At 36.4% G+C, this 24,628-nt stretch overlaps 1 pseudogene across 1 annotated transcript in view; it reads right to left on the bottom strand.

Moving 5' to 3' along the window:
* LOC143240550 (serine/threonine-protein kinase SBK1 pseudogene) overlaps positions 1-11,185 on the bottom strand; it is a 62,580-nt pseudogene extending 51,395 nt beyond the window's left edge. Inside the window, exon 1 of the transcript XR_013021815.1 lies at positions 11,047-11,185. The product of XR_013021815.1 is annotated as a serine/threonine-protein kinase SBK1 pseudogene, transcript variant X3 (transcript). The remainder of the gene's footprint in view (positions 1-11,046) is intronic.
* Positions 11,186-24,628: the final 13,443 nt, after the last annotated feature.

Raw genomic sequence — 24,628 nt, forward strand, 5'->3', positions numbered from 1 at the left:
GAAAGTCTGTAGCTACCATTCAATTAACTTCATGCTTGACGTCTGACACGAGATATGGAAGTCGTCGACATAGAGTTTATCTGCAACTGTAGGTGAGAGTTGTTCTGTAATGGCATTAATCTCTTTAATGAAAGTATGACACTCAAGACACAGCCCTGAAAAACCCCAAGTTCCTGTGGGGAAGAACAGGAAAGTGTAAAATCCACATGAACCTAGAATGGCCGGTCCACTGAAATATTTTAATGAAAATGGGCAAATGGCTATGCAACCCATATGATGGAGGTCTCTCAGAATTCCATACCTTCATGACAGTTTTGGGCCTGTCATCAATCTTCTCACCATCAAACAATACAGAAATATAATGTTGTCACTTGAAAAAGGCTTCCCTGATCCAACTTGAAACGTTCACACTGAGAACTCACACTGGGTAGGCGAGAGAAGGTTGTTTGATCTTAGGAACCAAACAAGACGAGCATTAACCATCCTCTTTTAGATCTTATAGAGACAGCTCGTCAAAGCATTTAGACGGTAGCCTTAAGGAGTCTTGGAATTTTTTCCAGCCTTAGAAAAAGGGAGGGCAATAGCAAGGTGCCAAGCATCAGGAAAAGTATTCTACTACCAGATCCAGTTTAAAAGCAATCTGAAGAATATTAAGAGAAGCAGAAGAGAGATGGCGCAGCATCTCGTAGTGATTATCATCAGATCTGACTAATTTACTGATAGACTGATCAAGACCAAACTTGTGTTCCACCAGTGTAAAGAGGCAATTATAGTCATAGAGATGATCATCTCGAAAGAAAAGAGGTGGTTGCTCTGCCCTAGTCTTGATAGCTAAAGACGTGGGGGATAAAGCAGAAGTGCTAGATACAAGAGAAAAGCGTTTGTTGACAGTATTAGTGATGCTCTGGGCGTCAGTAACTTCCTGGCCATTAGAGAGCAAGATCGGCCCAAGTATACGCCAGAAGCTATGGCCTCAGGAAATTGACTCAAGCAGTCACTGGAAGGATTGCTGGGTGTATAGATTGGAGTAGAAGTTGACTTGTCTACTCTCTTAATTATAGAGATCAAAAGACTCTTCACATAGTTGGAGAATGACTTTGTTATAGGCACGGAAAAATCGACTTGCACTCCCACTGTAGCAGTGGAACAGATCACAGCAGCATGTGTCCGAGATGATGTGAGGGAGTGGAGACAGTAACTTCTGAGCATCGGGATAAGAAATATTGTTTATAGTTTTTAAACTTTGGACCTCTTTCTCTTCCACCCATTTAGAGCAAGATAAAACTACGAAGGGTTCCAATTCGCACTCGTAGGCATCGTGGTCTTTGCCACCACAACCAGCGCATGTTAAAGATCCAAGACAGGAGGTCTTTGAACTGCTGGCACCGGAAATATTAGAAAGGGTTGGGAATATATGGTCGTACCTTACAATTTAAGTACCTTGCCTTGATAGTAACAAGTAAACGTGGTGATGTAAACATCAAAATAAGTACATTTGTAGGTAGCATTATTCCGTCCTTCCAAGTAGAGATACAGCACCCGCATAAACGCCTTGGTTGGAGAAACCGGCAAGGATCTCCAACTCAGGTATGTTCTTCAGGTCTCCCTCAACAATAACTCCTCTTGAGGAATTCAGAGAGTATTCTTGATGGGTACATCCCAATGCTCTTCAAACTCAGGAGAAGTATGGTGTGTTGTAGTGAAGATATTTCCACTAAAATGTCTCCTGAACACAGCTTCCTTACTGATTTGGGGAGCCAGCAAGCCTCTCTAATCTCTTTTGAATGAAAAAGGGGAACGAAAATCTGCCCTTAAGATTTCTCAGACAATGAATGTAGAGTCCGACTTTGATGGTGATTGTATAACAGAGTCGTCCATACATGGTTGTTTTCCAATGATCTGTTTTTTTCTGTGTTTCATTTGTACTTGTTTGCTCATAAACGAGAGTGTCCATAATAAAATAAAACATTTCAATTTCCACTGCCCTCACCCACCATGGAGCCCTATGAGGCCAAACAAAGACATTGTAGAAATGCTAAGGTTTCGTGAACACTCTACCCAAATACCAGCATCAGACACAAGTCTGTTGAGAATGTCCAACACTGATACTTGGTTGACCATACTCCAGGTGAACCAGCTGATTGACTCTGTGGGTCTACCCCAAGGCCGCCTGTCTACAAGAGTTCAAGGCCAACATGGTGTGTTAAGGTTGGACCTCTAAACCACAAGGATTCCCTTCACGGGTCGCCACGCACTGCAAACACATGGGTTGATATGCAGATCCCAAAGGAGATAAACTGAAAGTACAGAACATTCTCTGGGAAGTCCCCTAATCACGTACAGGAAAGAATCTCGAGGGCCCTTTATTGTTTGTGTCAATTTTGCAGATCTAGAATAGTACCAGCCATGACATGCACATTAATGTATTGTTACCAAGCGATGGTCAATTTCTTGCTGCAATTGAATGCGTAGTTAATATCTTGATGACCGATCTTTAATAGATTATACACAAAAAATGTTTCTGGCAGAAGAAACTATGTCAGCCACATACTGGAAAGCTACACTCGAAAACTCTCTTCATTTCTAGTCATGTTAATTATACCACTATATGTATGAGTGCCTCTACTTAATAGTTGGCTGTCTTAACACAGAATCCAGGAACAACTATGGCTGTTAACTTCAACCACCGGTGGCATCTCCTTCAGCTAATCATGGGTAAGAATGACTGAGGTTGAAATCGGGTTGTCCTGATCATTAACATTCTTTATTATCTGTAGTTCTATTCCACTCCTTTCCAGGAATATTAGTCTGCCAATCACATAGTTGATCCTAAGTCTGTTCATAGATCCTCCTCAACAGTTCTCAAGGTTCCAAACTGTTGTTCCTCTTTCTGAGACTCTGAACATATGGAAGTGATAGATATAGACCTTACACCGTTAGCAAAACAAAAAATAAACATTTCCAAGTGAAAACTTCTGCAAGCCCTTACTAGTATGTCACACCACATTTTTGTCTCAACAATAAGCTTTTTCCCTTGCTCATAAATCTTTTGACTTGTTAAAAATCACATTCCTTCACATACAAAGTTCTAGATTTATGTTAAACAAGAGCTAATAAAAGATCATGAAATGACACCAAGTAAGAAAAACAGAAAACTCTGCACAAAATCTGTGTTTATGACACCAAATTTTGCACCTACAACCTGAATTTCTGGCATTTCTAGATATATTGTTTATCTAACAGCCAAAAATAATAACCACATAGACATTGAAAAATAGTAGGGACTATATGATGGAATTTATATGAAGTTTTATTTGTCTGAGTTGAAGAAAGAGAACAATCATAGTGTTAAAATAAAGTGTAAATTAATGTTTTCCAACATAAAAAACAACAAAAGTTGACAAATTTCGTAAAATACGAAACAGTTATTATCTGTGATAGCTAGAAAAGGTCTCAATACAAAGAAAAACGTACCCAAAACTAAGAGAGAGTAATTATGTAAAGAAAAGAACGACGTCGACTCTGTCAAATTACTTGTACAACCCCGTCGTGTTTGATCATTCCACAAGTGAAATAGTGAACATAACTTCCAGGTGCATTTAAACCTATACACAGTTGACGTCATGTAATTCTTCATTATTTTTTATGTGAGTTAGTTCAATTACACCAAAACAGGGTTAACCAGTAAGAACAAATAACTAAATCACCATGGCCAAGTATGGCCACGTGGTTATGGAGTTCGACTTGTAATCTAAGAGTCGCGGGTTCAAATCCTCATCACCCTAAACATGCTTACCATTTTAGCCGTGGTGACGTTGTAATATCACGGTCAATTCCATTATTCGTTGGTAAAAGAGTAGCCCAAGAGTTGGCGGTGGGTGGTGATGACTAGCTGCCTTACCTCTAGTCTTAGGAACGGCTAGTGTAGATAGCTCTCGTGCAGCTTTGCGCGAAATTCTAAAACAAACAAACTATAACACCAGTCAGTTCTTGATTTTTAAGCCATTTACTCCCGTCAGAACACATACACATGCGTGAAAAATGTTGAAAATTTTAGGTAAAAATGAAATGCCGATTTGTCTGGGTTGAAAAAAAAGAATAAAACACGTGGTAGCCATATAACACAAGACATTACGCCAAGACGGTACCTTATTGTGAAGCCTCGTCATTCAAATATCCTATTTATTGTTAAATAAAGATTGTGTAAATTATTAATTCCAAATAAACCTCATTGTCCAGTGCCCTTGTGACGTTATAATCATGTTGCAATTTCAATTCACTATAAGGCTTAGTCATCCAAATACTCGATGTTAACTAATCTGACGACCTGTTCACACACATCGATTGCATTTCAGTAGACACGTTGTTGAAATCCTGTTTCATTATGAAACCTAGTCATACAACTGACCTTATAATGTCCATCAAGGCACGGTGTCTAATTCCTGCTTTACTATAAAGTCTATTTATACAAATACCTTTTCAGGTTTTCAGTATATGATGATGATTGTTTTCTCACCTATAAGACCTTGTCGCTTATGTTAATACGTAGTAGTTAATAATATATCATACTGAAATCCTGATTATTTATACATCATAGCTACCCAATTTATTCGTATGTTGACGAATTTTATTAGATATTAAAGCATTAGTATGAAAGCTCATCAAACATAAGGAGAAATCATTGAAAACCAAACCTATTCCATATGAAACTGGAATACATAAACTAATTAAATAAAGTGTACAATTTCCTTTTGCAGGGAACTTCCTACATATCGCTCCTGAATTCAATACATATAACTGAGCAAATATGGTAGGTATTGTTATCTTTACATAACAAATTACAACATAAAGTAACCCTGTGATTGAATGCACACTAGTTCTCCTTAAGAGGAGATGTCGTCCCCTTCCTAACAGATAATTGGAATTTTAAGTCTGTTTTAATAAACGTTTTCTTGTAATAATTCCCAAGCATAGATTTGCACTAAGTTTGATTTATGTTTTACAGAGTGTGAATCACGAGAATCTTCACGGTTTTCCTAGCTTGACATCATAATAATGAGGCGTCACAAATAACGCCAGGTCTAGTCTGTTCCTGGGAACTCCCTCTTTGATAGGATTCTGTATAGCAGAAAAAACGCACCTAAGTTTAGGAGAAACATACACCTATATTAACGATAAGGTTCAACTGAAATGGGAACGAGCAATCAAAAGAGAAAGTATTATAGGATAAAACATGGAACTTGCTTCGTGTAACTCACGAAATGCGGAGAAACCGAGCGTGACCGATTCATTGACCAACCACCATATGCTACACACTGCTGAATGAAGCGTTATAGTCGTTTGTATTAGTGCTAAACACAACTCTTTTTATCTTCTATACGGGAGGATCACAAAAGCATGGCTCCTCCAAAATCATTCTTGCCTCATCACACAAAGAGTAAATGAATATGGGTTAACATGATGAACAAGGACTACGCAGGAGGAGACTTGCAGAAAAAATCGCACTGTAGCCATGAAAATTAAAGTTTAGCATCTTGTAACAAATGAGAATCCACAAACACAACCGTCAGTTATGGAAACTGTCAGTGTGACTCAGAAAACAGGACATGACATAATCGAAAAGGATCTTTACGAGTTTTGTGTACACAAGCTGCTTCCATAACATGCCCATTCAATTATTGCATATCTCCAGGAACTATAGAATGAAACGGGTATTCATGTTATTCCAGAAAAATACATTCCTGTGAAATCACCAAGCACAGCACTTACTAATTGATGTAAGTATTGAAATTGACGCTGAAAATCCGTCGCCTTATTGAAGTAGATGGTTAATGGAAAGCAGTTAGGAAGAGGAGTGTGCTTAAGAAATGAAATACCTACAGCAGAGCCTTTGCAATGGAAACTATATTGTAAGGATGCGAAATTGTTAGATATAGCAAGAATGGACTTGACGACATGATGATGTTTCAAAATCCTTTTAATGTGGTGTACTTAAACTCAGTATATATTGATATTTTATTGCTCATATTTTACGGGTTCTAATTTAGAAAATTTAACATTGTGTTGAGTCAGTTTACAATAATTCTTAAAGAAATAATATTTTCTTTCCCCTTCTCGAGACCAATTACCAATTTCAGTCTTCCAGCACTAAGAAAAAAGTAGAGACACTTGGCTTTCAGTTGATTAATGTTAACTACATTTCTTAGTTTGCTTTTTTGTGTTGTAAGAAATATTAGTAGGCTATAACATGTTATAGTTATTGTAGCTGATTCCATTTGAAAAAGGAGGACATTCAAACTATTTAAATATCGTAAATTGCATAATGGTGTAAAAACAGTGCTACTTATATATCATCATTCCATAATTTTACCACTTAAATATCCTTAGTATTAAAGGTTTAATCACTATATATCTTATAGAGTTTCTTTCCATTTAAGGGTATACTAGTGCCTTTCTTTTTATAGTCACGATTTCTACGAAATATTAAAAATAAATATAAACCTAAATTTAAGAACAAACTTGTTTCTCGGTCGAGATCTAATGTGACAATATTTGCGTCCTGTGTTTGTGGCAATGATCCCAAAGGCTTTCTTCTGATGTCCCTAATTTTGAATAAAAGGAAGACAACCAGTCAACAGCACCTTGCAACCCACAATCAATGCTAAAGGACTTATTGTCACTCTGATAACGCAGCTACAAAGTAGAGACTATGAAGTAGTTTTTGGTACAGCACGGATGTGAGCCTGGCTGTACCAAAGTACCAATTCCCTCCCGCCCTCTCTCCTTATCTCTGGGGTCTGGTGGCTGGGGCGCTCGACTCATAAACTTTGAATCTCGTTACATCGAAAATGCTCTTTCTTTCAGCCGTGGAGACGTTATAATGTGATAGTCAACCTCAATATTCGTTGGTAAAAGAATAGACCAAGAGATGGCAGTGGATGGTATTGAGAACTAGCGCAGTTAGCCTTGGAGTATCTTTGCGCAAAATTCTAACCAAACCAAACCTCGATTTTCTTGACATATCTCCATTAATTAAAGTTTAATCCATTGTAGAAAGTGCATCTTTTTCACATGTTTTATATAAATTAATAGCAACAAGACAGAGCGGTAAATTGAATTATTTAAATATTTTGTCACTTGAACGAAGGTCTGGATGTCTTTGGAGAATAAGAAGGATAAAAATGGGGTATTATAACAATAAGCCACCTAAATTTGTTAATATACATCTCTTTCTTATAATAATCAAGAGAAACGTCTACTCCTATAACTTACAGCGTCGTTAAAGTTTGTATAACGTTTTTAAGATTTTAATGTTTTGTCAATATTTGTATATTGATCTTTCCCGTAATTGCTGAATTAAACTGTTTTTTGTATTTTATTTTTGGTATCATAAAAGTAAACTTTTTTTTCTGTAAGTGATCGTGAGATATAACAGCAATTCTAATTTTTATCTCTTTGTATGGCGACCTTTCATTGCCTGCAACTCGTTCATTGTGATTTATGTTTCCATGACTACACTAATATTGGAAAACTTTTCCCATCCTCCCACCCCCTCTGAGCGTGACTGAAGAAAATACTAAACATTTTCAATTACGGACTCGTGTTTTTTATATAGCTTTGCAAGGGCGGAATTCTAATGACTATTTCTATTTGTTTTTATGGGGGTTTTTTTTGCCATTATTCTCCGCTTTACAGAGGAATTTTCTGCAAATGGCTAACTACCTACTTTACTATTCAGCATAGCCACAGATAGATAACTTCTGTTTTTCGTAGTGCATCAATCATCCATTAAATATTTTTAAACTATTGCAAAACGTCAAGAAAGCCCACGTAAGCGACACAAGATATTGTTTTGAAGGGGAAATATAGTAGCAATATGCCTGGTGGCTAAGTATTGCAGAAATATCTGGTGGTTAAATATAACAGAAATATATGTTAGCTAAACGTATCAGCAGTGTCTGGTAGCTAAATGTAACAATAATGTTTGGTGGTTAAACATAACTCATGTTTCGAGACTCGAAACCGCTTGCTAGATTTGTTTTGGATTTGTTTGTCTTATAACCTTCGCGCAAAGCTACACGAGAGCTGTCTGTGCTAGCTGTCCCTAATTAAGCAAGCAGGATAAGACTAAAGGGAAAGCAACTAGTCATTACCACCCGCCACCAACTCTTAGGCTACTCTTTTACCAATGAATAGTGAGACTGACCGTAACATTATACGTCCCCACGGCTGAAAGGGCGAGCATACTTGATATGACGGAGATTCGAACCTGCGCCTCTCAGATTTCGAGTCACGCGCCCTAACCATCTGGCAATGTCAGGCCCCGCCTGCTAAATTTTTATAAAGAAACAATCGTGATATTAAAAACTGTAGGATCATATGTTACGTATTATAATTTATTTCGGACGAATCTCCGATTTATTACGTTACGTGCCCCCCCCGCTAGTACAGCGGTAAGTCTACGGATTTAAAACGCTAAAATCAGGTGTTCGATTCCCCTCGGTGAAACAGTGACAATAAAACTTTTTCCAATGAACAAAAACTTATATCGATTAAAATAAGTCAGAAAAATATATACTCGTATAGGATTAGTTTATTGGAAAAGTCGGACTTCTCTTGGCTACGTTTGTTCATTAATACAAAGATACACAATGAACAATCTGTGCTGTGACTACCATGGGTATCGAAACATGATCTCTACTTCTTTAGTCGTCAGTCGTACCGCTGAACCACTGATAGAGGGGGGGGGAGCTTCCTCCATGGTCTACACTACTTTAAATAACTTGTAATTCATGTTGTTTAAGTGTTGGTCATTGTATAACACACATACTTCGTATTTTCTGAGCTAGTAAATGGATTATATCAAGAAAAGCTGACAGATGTGTTTATATAAAGCTTATCACTATTATTTTAGAGCTCTCAAAACAGCATATATATATATATATATCATTCATGTGTATCTATCTATCAACCAATCACATCTATCAGTCAGTAATGTGTGCATATATGATTATATCAATCAACCAATCAAGTGTTTCTATCTATCAGCTAGTCATGTCTGTCTATAATTCAGTCAGTCATTTGTACCTGTCAATCAATCACGTGTATGTGTCTATCAACTTGCATGTCTGCCTATAATTCAGTCATTCATGTGTATCCATCTATCAACAATCATGTGTATTTACCTGTCTATCAACTAACTATTTATTAGCCAATGACGTGCATCTATATATCAGCTAATCAAGTGTATCTATATTTCAAACAAACATATGTGTCTATTTATTAACCAGTTATGTTACTGTGGATAAAAATCGCACATTAATTTTTAAAATGAAAGTTTATTGAGAAAATTCTCCATGATTCGGACATTGTAGTTTGGAACTGACAATGTCTGAATCATGGAGAATTTTCTCACTGTTTACAATTTTCCTAAACTATAGATATTAGTATTTTTTCTCCTTTTTTTTTTTTGTTGATAATCAAGTTTACAACTTTGTTCTTCTGAGTTACATATCATTCTCATAAATCGAATCTTTTGTTTTTCTCCCTTTATCCATTTCGTATATAACGGCTTGCTGCGACTACGAATGATAAGTGGTTCTATTTTTTCTCTAGATGGAAATAGATTGTTCTTTCTCGTCCAGTTCTTCGTCATTTCTAGCGCATGCTCAAAAATTACGTCAACAATGCTCTTAGGCTCGAAGCCACTTGTTCACTTGTTGTCGTTCTAATTTTAATTGTGCAACAACTTATCCTCTTAGAAGAAAATGTGAAATCCATGTCTTGTAATTACGAAACTGGTGCTTCTGCCCCGACTGGTTCTAGTTCTCTGAAACTACTACTGTTTAACTGGTTTGTTAAGTGTTGTTTCTTGGAAGCTTGGAGGCCAGCAGGAGATAAAGAAGTATACATTTAAACTCGTACATGTGCATTTCATTGCAGCATCCCTAAAGAAATCTTCATGTAAGCAGTCGGGAAATAATCTTAATTAAGCCTAAGATGACTGTGTTACATCTCTTGTGAAATATTTTTTTTATGTAGTCGGGAACAAAGTTAAGATTTTGTGTGACATTTTCCAGACTATATAGAATGCATTACGTATGCCTAATAATATTTTCCTCTGTTGATAATTTTATTCAATTTCATTTTCTCTGCTGTAACAGCGTAGAGTTTTTATTTTTTAAACTGTTTTTACTTGTACTTTGTTATAGAACGTTTTTATATCATATTACTTAAATCTCAACCGCTAAACAGATTTAGTCGTCTTTAAGAGTCTCATTGTCTGTTTATGTCCGAGTGTTTTCCTTAACCCACTGATAACGATTTTATGTCTGTGTGTTTTCCTTAACTGAATAATAACGAAAGAAAGATTCGGTCAGAAAGGAATCGACAAGCTAAATGAATTCCCTAACTTTGACTGAGTTTTATGAAAGAGACCAAACACGCTGTGAGAAAATCTAATAGCAGCATCGTGTTTAATTACTGGTTTATTTATACCGTACGTTTCGGAATCTATGTATAGATATTATTTATACCGTAAGCTTCAGAATAAGCAAATACCATCTTCAGCAAAAGACTTAAAAGGATTTTTATATATGTAGAAACGGCTCGTTTGGGTTGAGATTTTTTTTTTTTACGTAAAGGAGCGAGCAGCGTTTCGACCTTCTTCGGTCATCGTCAGGTTCACAATGATCGAAGAAGGTCGAAACGTTGTTCGCTCCTTTACGTAAAAAAATTTTTCTCAACCCAAACGAGCCGTTTCTGCATATATATTTTTCTCTACAAGTAGGTTTTCTCGACATCACTGATTAAAAAGATTTTTGTTTTAAAAATAGAAATATTAAGTTGGACAAGAAGAAAAAAGTTAATAAATTAACATGAAAAAAAGCACGAGGTTAAAATACATAATACGTGACACATTTAATGAAAGGGGTACAAATGTTTAGATGTATTGCTTTAAGGTTTGAATTTAAAATGAACGAGATATATACACAAACAAGAAAATGCAGAAGTTATTAAAACAGATTTAACTGTAAGTAAACTTACTGTGCTGTTGTTGAATAGAATGAGAGTTTTTTAAGTCAGCAGTTCAAGCTTGAAGTGACCAGTAGTCAGAACATTATAATTACTCTCAGAGAAAGAAAAAATAACGTTTTCATAATGATCGCGTATGACAGGGATTATACAGTTGTGTCCGGCTTGGAATGAGAATCTCTTGCGTTCTTACTTTTAAATGGAGTGTTGTTATACCAGCACATATACCTGCAACTATCACACGGTATAAAAGTAAACAATCTATGAACGTATAGGTTTTGGTATCCGATCTTCAGAATAAAAGAAATTACTTAGTGGAAAAATGGGGTTTAAAAATAGGCATCTTTCGGTTACCAAGAAGAACAACCATGGAAGATTTTCAGGAAAATAAATGTAAAAGATGGTTGTTTTTATTTACTATTAAGAAAGGTTTCTTTTGAATTTCTCACAAAGCTACTCGAGGGCAATCTGTGCTAGCCGTCCCTAATTTAGCAGTGTAAGACTAGAGGGAAGGCAGCTACTCATCACCACCCACCGCCAACTCTTGGGCTACTCTTTTACCAACGAATAATGGAATTGACCCTCACATTATAAAGCCCCCACGACTGAAAGGGCGAGCATGTTTGATGTGACGGAGATTCTAACCCGCGACCTTAAGATTACGAGTCGAGCGCCCTAATCATCTGGCCATGATGGACGTTAAAAACGTATGTATGATTTTGTGTAGTAGACTGGCGAATGAACTATTCTTTTTAGCATATGTTCAAGAAAATTAACTTCATTCTTTCAAGTACTGTACTCAGAACAGGTTGTGTAAGTTCTAACTATAATGCAATGAAGAAATAAACCAGATTTAGATTCTAGTTCCGGGAGATGAATAAACCAGTAAACGTTTCCTTGTGATAAACTGGGGTCTAGGCTATGTGTATTTATTGTTACGTATTATAATTTATGATATTTGCCAAATACATTCTAATATACAAATAAAAACACAGTTTATAATAACGGTTATTACAAATAATTATCACAAAATATGATTTATATACAAGAGTTTTACAAACTTTCAAACAATACTGAGTCTTCTATGTGGTCTAGAACTGAATATTTTATCGATAGTTCACGAAACGAATAATTCAATGTTGACATGAGTGCGGCTTACTTAACGGGTAGCATATCTATATCCTCACACGTGAGTTTTTTTACGATGAAGCTATGCGATGTTTTCGTAGAAATACTAACGTGCGAAGTTCATTCTTTGATGTTGAATGTTCGAAATCTATAAACGTTCCTGGTGAAGTATCTGTAGTTTACCGATTAATAAGCGATTGTCATAGTTATAACTTCTGAGGCTTATAATATACTGACTGTAGCGTGTTGCGATGGCTAGCTTTTATACTCATTAAGTAAGATTCTCGAAAGTTCAACAATACTCGAAGATACACTGGTGTTTTCGTAAAACATATATTGTTGAATGTTACTCTCGAGAATCTTCTATAAATTTAGAGAACAAGAGGGACTTGCGCAATACAAATTTAACAATATGAATAACATACATTTCTAAATATGCATTAAACTGAAATAAACCTACATAGTAAAATAAAAATATAATATTGAATTTGCTATACTAGAATGTCGAAAAACAGAAAGTAAATACCTGGGTCTGTTAACTTTTTCGTTTGTTTCTTTTAGTGCATCCCCGTCGCGCCAAACATGCTCGCTCTTTCAGCCGTGTGGGCGTTATAATGTCACTATCAATCCTACTATTCGTTGGTAAAAGAGTAGCCCAAGAGTTGGCGGTGGGTGGTGGTGACTAGCTGCCTTCCCCCTAATCTTACATTGCTAAATTAGGGACGGCTAGCACAGATAGCCCTCTGAGTAGCTTTGTGCGAAATTCAAAAACAAAAACAAACAAAACTTTTAGTGCAAAGCTACACAGTGGGCTATCTACGTTCTGCACAACATGGGGAGACGAACTTTGAATTATAGCATTGTAAATCTGTATGTTTATTGCTAATTTAGTAGGGGAGGGCTTAAATAATCTGAAAAGACTGAAAATTGGTCTTTTGAGCGGAATAGAAGACCATTTTGTACTTGTATTACAGGTTCAAATGTAATAAAAGATCAGTTTGAACTCAGCTTATGGCGTAAAATATAATACAAAATCAGTTTGAACTTGTATTACGGCTTCAAATGTAATAGAAAGTCAGTTTGAACTTGGCTTATACCTTCAAATGTAATATTCAAAATACATTATTTTGTACATTTTTCACACACATTTGTCTGAATATAGTAAGTGTTTTTGTAAAACTTAAAACTTAAGTTAGTGAACTATCTCTAACACATTTCAGTTAGTATAATTCTGATTACAAGGTGTGTGTTTGTGTTTTATTTGTTTATATAAGTAAAGAATAATTCATAGCTTTGAAGAATATAAGCATTATAATGCTGTCATTCTCAAATTCCATGAAAGACATAACATAGCAACTTTGGGAGAATAGTAATATTTGAGAAAGGTTGATATCTCAGCAATGTAACACAAAATTTATGATTTTTATCAACCTGGAGACCTTGGGTACTAGACTGTTCTTTCTTTTGGTAATCGTTTTATCCGTTATCATAAAAACAATAACTTAAGGCTATCCACAGTATTTCGAATTACTGTAATATCATAGCCACGTAGATGATACATGAACCACCTTCTTTACAAATTTATTATATTTCTCTGTTTTTAGAGTACTTAAAAACGAACAGTATACAGAGTTCATCGCTGAGTAAAAATAGGCTCATAACAGTGATGGTAATTTCAAATGTGAAGTATACATATACCAGGGGTGGCCAAACCGCGGCTCGTGAAATATGTTGACTGAGCTTCTTTTTGCATCACAATTAATATAAAAGGTAAATAAAAAAGTTAAAGCTTTATAGTTATTTACCAGATATAAATTGAGAGTTCACTGGATTAAAACATAAGTTTAATATTCATGGTGAGTGGATACATTTAAGAATTTAAATCCCAATTTTAATGCTGGTGTCAGGAATTAAAGAAATTTCGGATCAACAAGGATTACAGAGGAATTGTAATCGTACAAGCCGATACCAAAAATGTTACTTTTAGTTGGCGTGGATTACGATCGCGTGATTGTGGCGTGTGTGGCTGTGTTGCAGGCAGTGAATTTAACGAAGTATTAGTGTGATACTGGGCGCTGTAGTGTTTGGTTGCGATGCACGTGTTGGAGCTTGTTGTTTCTTTTCACTTTAAATCAGTGGTTCTTAATCTTGTTGGAGGTATTGAACCCCGGAAGTTTCGTACTTGCATTCACTGAACCTTTCGTAATTGGAAAAATAAAATATGATCTCTTCAAATTTAAAACAAAAGTAGATATTTTATTAGTGCACAAATTGAACCATGCATCAGTTGCACACAATATCACTGTGTTCAAAGAACAAAACCAACAAAACATGAATTTCACACAAAAACATAACTCAATGAATATTTACTGCAAATCAATGTGACTTTTACTGTTGCCTTTCAGAGACAAGTTCAGAAATGTGCGGCTTCTCCTTGGCAAGTGCCACTCATATCATTTTCGCAACAAAGTCTGTTCCTTTTCTTCGTTTTCATGTCTGCCATCCTCGAAAAGGATTGCTTGCAAAGATACGTTGTAACAAACGGTATGAGTATCTCAAGGTCTTTCTTAGCAATAAGAGGGTACGCTACGATTTGGTGACACCAAAACGTTGAGAGCGTTACTGTTTTGCAAAGTTGCTGTTCAACCTGGCTTTGCTGAAGTTCAATAATTTAGTCGAGATATTCATCATTTGCATCTGCTGTCGTAACACTAAACGTGAATGGCTGTCTCACCCATGCTGGATATGACTCTCTGGTGGTGAAGTATCCATCGAGAGACTTTGCGAGCTCATCTAAGTGCATGGCAATTGCTTGCTTCAGTTCCCCGGGTACAGAAATGTCTCCGATTTCAGACACATCTTTGATCTTACTTACACAGACGTCCAGCAGGGGAAAGTTTGCGAAGTTATCATTCTCTGTTCGTCGTTTTCATAACTGTAGCTTTTTTTGAAAAGCCTTCAGGTTTTCTTCCGCTTCGATGATGTTGACTCCACCGCCCTGCATCTGTTGATTGAGATGATTGAGAGCATTGAAGATATCGGTTATGTACGCCAAAATGAGAATGAACTCAGATTTTTTGAAGCAATCTGCATGATAATGTTGGTGCTCTCGTAAAAACAGGGCGAATTCCACACGCTTGGCAAAAACACGATTCAGCACCTTTTTCCGGGATAACCACCGAACGTTAGAATGGTACAGAAGTACCTTGAATTCAGAGCCCATTTTATTACGCAGCTCTTTGAAGATGCGATGCTTCAGGGCACTATTTCGCACGAAGTTCACACATTCCACTACAATATTTAATACTTTTGCCAGTTTTGAAGGCAAGGTTTCTGTTACCAACGCATGCCTGTGCATAACACAGTGCATTACAATGATGTGTGGTGCATTGGTTTTCACCAGCGCACCAAAACCAGATTTTCGTCCCAGCATGACTGGAGCTCCGTCCGAACAAACTGCAAAAACCATATCCCACGAAAGATCGTTGTCTCTGAAGAAGTCATCCACAAGTTTCTTCACGTCGTGTGTCTTAGTTGTTGTTGTAAGAGGCTTACAAAATAAAAAATCTTCTTTTATCTAGTCGTTCTTCACATAGCGCACAAATTCAACAAGCTGGCTTAGATTGGAAACATTAGTGGTCTCGTCGCGTTGAAGGCTGAATTTTGCTGGGCTTAAATCAGATCTGCAACTACTTGAGCCAAGATGTCATCGCTCATGTCATCTATTCTGCTGCTGATGGTGTCACTTGAAGGAGGAATTTGGGATAACTTATTTCAAGCAGCATGGTATTTATCATCTTCAACGCAGCTGGTTTTAAGAGTGCTTCACCAGTAGTGTGTGGTTTGCCCTGCTTTGTGATCAAGTACGCAACTTCGTACGATGCTGTGAGGATCGGTTTGTCGATGGGTACAAAGCCGAGAACAGGCAAAGTAGCTTTTCATCGAACCTGGCTCTCTTTACCTTGAATTCAGCAAGCGTTGTGTTTTGTATTTCCCATCTCCATGCAGCTTTAGGGAGTGTTCTCTTAGTTTTGCCGGTGCTAGACTAGAATTGCTCAACTTGGCATTGCAAATCATGCATTGAGAACGCTGACTCCCATAATGTTCCGTTATACACGTGAATCCATATTGCACGTATTCATCTGACCACTTTCTGTTTTTGCTCGACATAGTTAATAGAAGGGATTGAAAGATTAGGAAAAAAATCACAAATGACGCACGATTACTACAGCCACAAGTCGACTGCTAAGCGCACGAAGTTCTCTGCAGCACAGATATTAAGGCCAAGTGATATGGCGTGATCAGCCGCAGCCAATGATGGTTAAATGGAACATGACGTCACGAATCATAAGAGTGGGGTGAACGGAATGGACACACACACATGTGTGTCTTGATCTCCACCAAACCCCTGAAACTGACTCACCGAACCCCTGGGGTTCGATTGAATTCAGTTTAAGAATCACTGTTTTAAATTTTTAGAAGTGTTTGTGAAAATTTTGTGAAGGAAGATGGCATCATCAAATTGTTAGAAGCGAAAGTATGAAAACAGAAATTTTAAGCCAGGGTAGGAGGAAGATTTTGCATTCACCGTTAGAGGTAAACCTTTATGTCTTATCTGCAATATGTTACTCAGTCATTACAAAGACAGTAACTTGAAACGCCGTTACGAAACAAATCACAAAAACTTTTCGTCTGATTATCTACCTAAATCAAAATTACGGAGAAACAAATTAACTGTGTTAAAATCATCACTAAATAGCCAGCAAACGTTCAGTAAGAAGGTTGACACAATAACTGAAGCTAGTTTTGTTATATCATGAAATATGGCTCGTGCTAAATGCCTATATTCTGATGGTGAATTTGTTGAATATGGTTTGTTGCAGTGTTAGATTCAAATAACAAATTAGTAGCACAAACATCAGCTTCACGCCACACTACAGAGGGACGTAGCTCCCAGATGAGTGCTGGTGTTGCAGATAAAATGCAAAATGATTTAAAGAATTCCCTTGCATTCAGCTTAGCCCTTGACGAATCTACAGACATACAAGACAACTCACAACTGGCGGTATTTGTTCGTTATGTTTCCTCTGATGTAACTGCAAAAGAAGAGATGTTGAGCTTAGTGGCACTAAAAGAAACAACTCGTGGTGTTGACATTAAAAAAGTGCTTGACCAAGCCTTAACAAATGCTGATATTCCACTGAATTAACTCATCAGTGTTGCAACAGATGGAGTACCTGCAATGGTGAGGAAAAATGCAAAATTAATTGCACTTATGAAAGGAGATTCCAGCTACTTTAAGTATAAAGATGTTATGAAATTTGTTCTTGAAACTGTCAATTTCATGTCCTTAAATGGGAAACCCACCGACAGTTCAAAAATTTTATTGAAGAACTGGAGCTTGAAGATAAACCCAGTGATGTCCCTTTCTACTGCATTGTGACATGGGTGTCAACCAGCAATGTCTTGAATATGTTTGTGGATCTGTTGGAGCCTATTATTAATTTTCTTGAAGAAAAAATTCTATCCTCAGCTGGGAAATTATGAATGGATACAAGATTTAATGTTCCTTACTGATATTATGAATGGATACAAGATTTAATGTTTCTTACTTATATAATGAATCATCTACAAACTCTCAACTTGGCACTCCAGGGGAAGGATAAGATTGTTTCTAATCTTACTTTTCAGCTTTTAGAATAAAATAAGACTTTTTCAAAGAGACATATTGGCAAGAAACTTCAGTTACTATTCCATTCTCAAAAGGAGAGTAAATACATTCTCTGATATTGAAATAAAAGACCACAAACTGGAAGAATACAAAGATAAGTTACAAGGACTGCTTGATAATTTCCTACACAGGTTTGAGGACTTGCAAAAGCTGAAGCCCTGCTTCACCTTTCTTGTAAAGCCACTCATGGTTGATGTGATCAACAATGGTTATCCAATTCTCTGAATCTCTGGTTACAAAATTATCTGCTGTGGAAATGGAACTAATGGAACTACAGGAGGACTTGGATCTAAAGATGATCCATAAATCCCATTCTACATCTGAGTTCTGGAAGCAAGTTCCAGAAATAAAACTTCCTGAACTGAAAAAGACCAATGTGCAACTAATTTCAATTTACAGCACAACATACTGCTGTGAATCACTGTACTCTGTAATGAAATTTGTGAAGTCGAAGCATCGTGCAATCCTTACAAATCAACAGTTGACGGAGCTAATTCGTACAGCCTTGACAACATATCAGACGGAATTTCAACGACTCACAACCAAGATGGAAAACTCACAAGACCTCTACTAACAGTAAACAGCCTGATAATTGTATCAATGTTTGTTTGTCAGAAAAATATTATGATAAGACTAAAATTTTGTAAGGTGGTATCTGATTAAAATATCTCTAATTTTATTGTTTTACATATTTTCCTCCGTGTTTTGACTAGATATTTACTAAGACAAATAAATATAATTAAAAATATCTGTTTTTACCCCTTTTATTTTTATTTTTGGCTGTCTCATTTAATGTTAATGAAATGCGAATTTGCATATTTTCCTTAGGTGTTTCCCTAGTTCATTACCGTATTAAATACGCTCGATATAGTTAAAATAACAATCAGCCACAATTTTGAAAGTGTGTGTGTGTGTGTACTTTGTAATTATTGTAACTAATACAAATTAACAGTTTAAAAACTATACACATAAATAATATTACATACATGTATTTCTTAATATTTATACAAAATTTATGTGACAAAATGAACATGTAACAATGAAAACGTGTGTGTAATATTTGTTCACGTCTTATGGCTCACAAACATCTGAAGTTTATCGTATGTGGCTCTTACGTTAAGTAAGTTTGTCCACCCCTGACATTTACCACAAAGAAACGTTCGATGGGTTGTATCTTACTTCGATAGCTCTATACCAACAGTGTCTAAAGAAAATGTTTGCTTCAGTTCTTACTTCGTCATGTCTATAAACTTCGATATAAATAATTGAATGATATCAAATAATCCATATGCTAATAATGGTTTACTTGTTCTTGTCATTAATCGAATACTTTGCAATTATTTGGACAAAGTTATGAAGTTCCAAAATGGCCGTAGGTTATAACTGTAAAATGTTAGTAAACATTCTCCGAGTGTAGAAACTCAGTTACGAATCGTTCTTCGTAAGGCGTATCCTGAAATCAAACACAGTCGAGTAAACCCGACTGCCTTTTGCAGTGTTTTTTCTTTATTCAAAGGTCGTAATCTTTTAGTTAAATCATCAAATGTTGTTTATAAACTAATCTGTCTTTGCTGTCAGCATGTTAACGTTAACTCATATGATGAACATAGAAATGTAAGATCTTCCAGTAGATTAAGATTATTGGGTCAGTATGACGAGTTGCTTTAAAATGTTAACTAGAACCAACGATGAACAGAGTCAGTCCCCTTATAAAATGTAACCTGCTCACACATAAGCTGAGGCTAACAATCAACCACGTAAATTCCACTAATAAAATACAATCGGATTTAGAACAGTAATCGTCTTTTGATGTAAAGGAATAAATTTGATACTTTGTCCATTATCGACGTAGAAATAATCATCAACGTTTCTGTTTTTATTTATAAAAAAAAACAACTAAAAACTTTGATCGAATAACAACATCACGTCTCTGAAGGTCACTTTGCAAAACGAAACTGAGGCTACGAAATCGAACGATACAGTAACCAATAAATTATGCATTCTTCCACTATGTTTCTTTCGTGGTCTTATTGGGTAGAATTAAAAGGGCAAAATTCATGAGTACCTTAGGGCTTGAAGCATGTTCGATATTCACGTAAAATAGACAAAAACACACATAAGTATAGGATACTCGGTAGTAAATATATATTTATGTATAACTCTAAGTTTGTTAACGAAATTTAGTCTAAAAGACTTATAAGTTGACTAGTCTTCTCTTCTTCGGCTTTTCCCTTTATCAGGGATCGCTGTCCTTCACAGAAGTTGTCCTCCTCCAACCATATCTGTTCATTTGGTCTTCTACAATTACCTTCCCGTTGGTGGTTTCTTTAATCCTATCCTTCCAACGCTGTACTGACCGTTACTGTCTTAATTTGATAACTACTGTTATCATTAATGCTTTACTCATTACTTGTTCTTCTGAGCTGTTTAGTGTTAGAATTTTTTTAAATGATTTATAAAGTAAATCACACTGTTGTAGATTTATATTGAGTTAATTAAATGACAGCCACTGTTATTTATATGTTTGTTCTTAATTATTATACCATCAGGTAAAGTCACATTAGGCTTAGGTTATTTACGTTATGCCTAATTTGGCGTCACAGACGCTAATGCGATATATTTGTTTTATAAATATTATAGGCTTGTAAAATATTATTTATTTTTCTTTTTCATGACGAATGTACATACAAGTAGAACAATGTAAAAAGTGACCATTGAAAGCCCCAGTGCATCAGCTGTTTCTTGAAGGCTTATAACATTAAAAACAGGGTTTCGATACTCATGATAGACAGCTAACTATAAACAAACAAGACCATTAGAAACCATGACGTTTTTCCATAAGGTGTGAAACGCAGAACTTGTATTCTCGCGGGAACGTACAAAACTTTAAGGGCAGTCGTAAATGAATATAAATTTTCTAACAACCAATAACAACACTTTAAAATATACTCTTCAAAAAAAGAAACGAAAAGGGATATTTTTGTTATTTTAAAGAGAAATATATGTAATAACGTTACAAGCTCAGAGTATGTGATGTTACACGTGTTAAGGCACTGATTGTCAGACCAAAATGACAATAAAAGTTGTGCACATTGAAAACGGAGGAAAACATCGGATTTTTCGCCAAAACGCATTCGTGTCCAATAAATATGTTTGAGAGATCTGCATGTTCTGCAAGTGCAACATGTGCAAAATCCTCTCAAAGTGACGGGTTCTCGGTTTCCATAGCTCAGTGTTAAGCCACCGACACGCAATAAAGTTACGCCAAGACTAACTGAAGCACAACGCAACAACGTTATTGGTGGCTTGGAAGCAGGCGAATCTCGATCAGATGTTGCCAGAGCTGTGAATGTCCACCCAAGCACAATCACAAGGCTATGGAATCGTAACCAACAACATGGATCAACTTGTGACCGTACACGATCTGGCAGACCTCGTGTGACCACGCCCGCACAAGATCGCTACATCCGGTTACGTCATCTTCGGGATAGGACCACCACTGCGACGTCTACTGCCTGAACCATACCAGGGCTGCGTAGGATTTCCGATCAGACCGTACGCAACCGTCGACGAGATTCTTAGGTCCCATGTGCAACCCATCATCGTGAACATCAATGACGTTTTTCAACATAACAACGCCCGTCCTCACACAGCCCGACTCACCACTGTCTTCTTGAGACACCACAACATCAACGTTCTTCCCTGGCCCTCCAGATCACCAGATTTAAACCCCATCGAACATCTTTGGAACGAGTTGGACCGACGTCTGCGACGGCGACAACCTCAACCGCAGACTCTACCTCAGCTTGCAGCAGCTTTGCAGGCTGAGTGGACAGCCATTCCACAGGATGTGATTCGTCATCAAATCGCTTCCATGGGCAAGAGATGCCAAGCAGTTATTGATGCTCACGGGGGGCATACTCGTTATTGACGTTGAGTGACGTTAAACGTCAACTTGTGAGCGTGGACTTCGCCTTTGCAGACTTTGGATGTTCAGCGGTGAATGAGCAAAGTTTCACACATGTCATACAGAACTACCCGGAATAAAATTGTTAACAATATGTCTCAATTTTGCCTTTTGCGTTTCTTTTTTTGAAGAGTATGTTATTCAACAGTTTCACACGATAACAATTACTGTGTTGTAGAAACAACAAAACACAAATTAAATTGTTTGCTGTGTACTACAAAATCGTAAGTCATACAAGTAATAAAAGAACAGGTCTGCGAATATAAACTTCATAAAAATTGTTTTGATTTTAATAACGGATTTTTCATAATTCAGCTACACAAATGCCAAAAATAATAATTTTTTTAACAAAGTAAGGATTTTTTTACAAATTTGGAAGAAGAAAAAAACTGTTACTGTGATCAAATTATTATTTTATTTGCCACAATGATTTATTATTATGTTTGTGATGATTGTGATTACGAGATTCCCACTTGAAGTAAAAATGTGTTCTAAAGACGCCTGGTTTAGGTGTTAAAACTTTAATTAAAATAAAGTACAAAACAATGTTTTAACATTCTTAGGTTTATTATTTTGAATTTCGCGCAAAGCTACACGAGGGCTATCTGCGCTAGCCGTCCCTAATTTAACAGTGTAACACTAGAGAGTAAGTAACACTATCAACTCTTGAGCCACTCCTTCACCAACGAATAGTGGGATTGACCTTCACTTTATAACGTCCCTACGGCTGAAAGGGCGAAAATTTTTGGTGGGACGGGAATTCACACCCGCGACCTTAGATTGCGAGTCAAGCGCCCTCAGCAGATTGTTATGATCCCCCCTTCACACACACATCTAAGGTTGAAATATATAACATTTTGCTTTGAATTAGCAAGATATCTAGGGATGTCTGTTTGTTTTAGTAAAAATTTATATTAGGCTATTTGTTTTGTCCACCGAAGGAAATAGAACCCCCATCTTGTAGCGTTATAAATCGTTAAGCTCATCGGGAGACAAAACAAGACAGTCTGCATCTGGCTCAGAGGTTTCAGTAGAGGAGGATCACGGAACAATACAAACGTCGTGAATTTAAAAACAACTTCTAACTCTTAAAAGTTTGAATTCGATCCCTACTTTTGAAAATCTCACACAGTTAGTCTGGTGTACAAAACAAAATGTTAATGAAGTAACTTTACATATGAATATGTAATTATTAATATGTAACTTGTCTGCAATTTTGTGTCTCTATGGTTCTTTTTCCCTTTGCAGGTGTTATAATTAAATAGTAATTAAAATTCATGACCAGAATGCATTCTAAACACAAAATTAAAATGTTTAATACAAGAACACATATCCAAGTTGAAGAAAGTAGCTAAGAATTAGAAAGGTTTTTCACTTACATAACAGCTCAAGATGTTATGATGGTAAACAACCATCATCTAATAATTACGTTTCAAAAGTTAACTCGACAGAAGTTTGTTTTAGGCCTAATTCTGTTTTTGAACATCAAGATCTTTACCTCTTCAGTAGAGTTATCCAGTTAAAGTACAAACTGTTAACATCCGTCTCCATTTTTTATATCTATTCAAATATGTAACTACTTCTCACAACTTAATGTCCTAAAGTGTCAATGTTTGTCACTGGAGAAAATTTATTTTTAACAAATTAGTCCTAATTAAGTTACAAAATACAAGTAAAATTAAAGTTTATTTGTCTTGAATTTCATGCAAAGTTACATGAGGCCTATCAGCGCTAGCCATTACTAATTTAGCAGTATAAGACTAAAGGAAGGCAGCTTGTCATCACCACCTACTGCCAACTCTTAGACTACTCTTTTACTAAAAAATAGTGGGATTGACCGTACAATTATAATACCCCCGGGTGAAAGGGCGAGCTGTGACAGGGATTCGAACCCGCGACCCTCGGATTACGAGTTGAGTGCCTTAACGTTGTGGCCATGCTGGGCCGCTGTAAACGTTGAAGGATCAGTGTAAATAAATAGTAATGTAAAAAAAAATTATCTTCGAAACACAAAAAGCAGCTTTTCTTAACCACTTATTGTCCTCCGGTGGGACAACGGTAAGTTTACAGACATAAACACTAGAATCCGGAGTTCGATTCCCAGCAGTAAACATAGAAGATAGCCCAGCTTAGCCTCTCTCTATAAAATACAAATAATCCTCTTATTTCCAAAACATCAAAATGGCTTTGGTTTCTTCCATCATATCGGACGTGTGGTGTTTATACACATCTAGATTTTAAAAAATGACAAATATGTGCCCTGAAATCGTGTTGTTGGTGCTTTAACTCATCTCACTAATGTGTATAAAAAAATGTATATCAACACATCATGTAGCCATCGTCTCTTTTTACACCACAACTGATCTCAAAACCAGAAACATGAATCTTATATTGATGAGATTGCTAGGAAAAAAAAAAAGAATTTATGAGTGAAAGCACAATAGTATGCCAACCTTATGTATCTGCTACAACTGCGGATTATTAACGCAACAGAAATCAACAAACATAACAGCAAACGCAAACTGATGTGGCAGGGGTTTAGTTTAGAGAGAGAGAAATCAGAAGAATTATCTCTCCAACTGGAGTGTTCAGGAACGTTGTGGTTCCTCTTCGTCCCCTTTCGTGGAAGGTTATTGAATTATTCTTTTTTTTTCCCTTCTTTATAATTTTTAAACTCTTTTTTTGGGTGAAGTAGTAATGTTTAATATTATTCGTGAACGAGGCAAGGTAGCACCGGAGAAAACGGCCAGATCCCGTCCCGAAAGGCA

Source organism: Tachypleus tridentatus, chromosome 13 (assembly GCF_004210375.1).
Source record: "Tachypleus tridentatus isolate NWPU-2018 chromosome 13, ASM421037v1, whole genome shotgun sequence".
In the NCBI taxonomy this organism is placed as follows: Eukaryota; Metazoa; Arthropoda; class Merostomata; order Xiphosura; family Limulidae; genus Tachypleus; species Tachypleus tridentatus.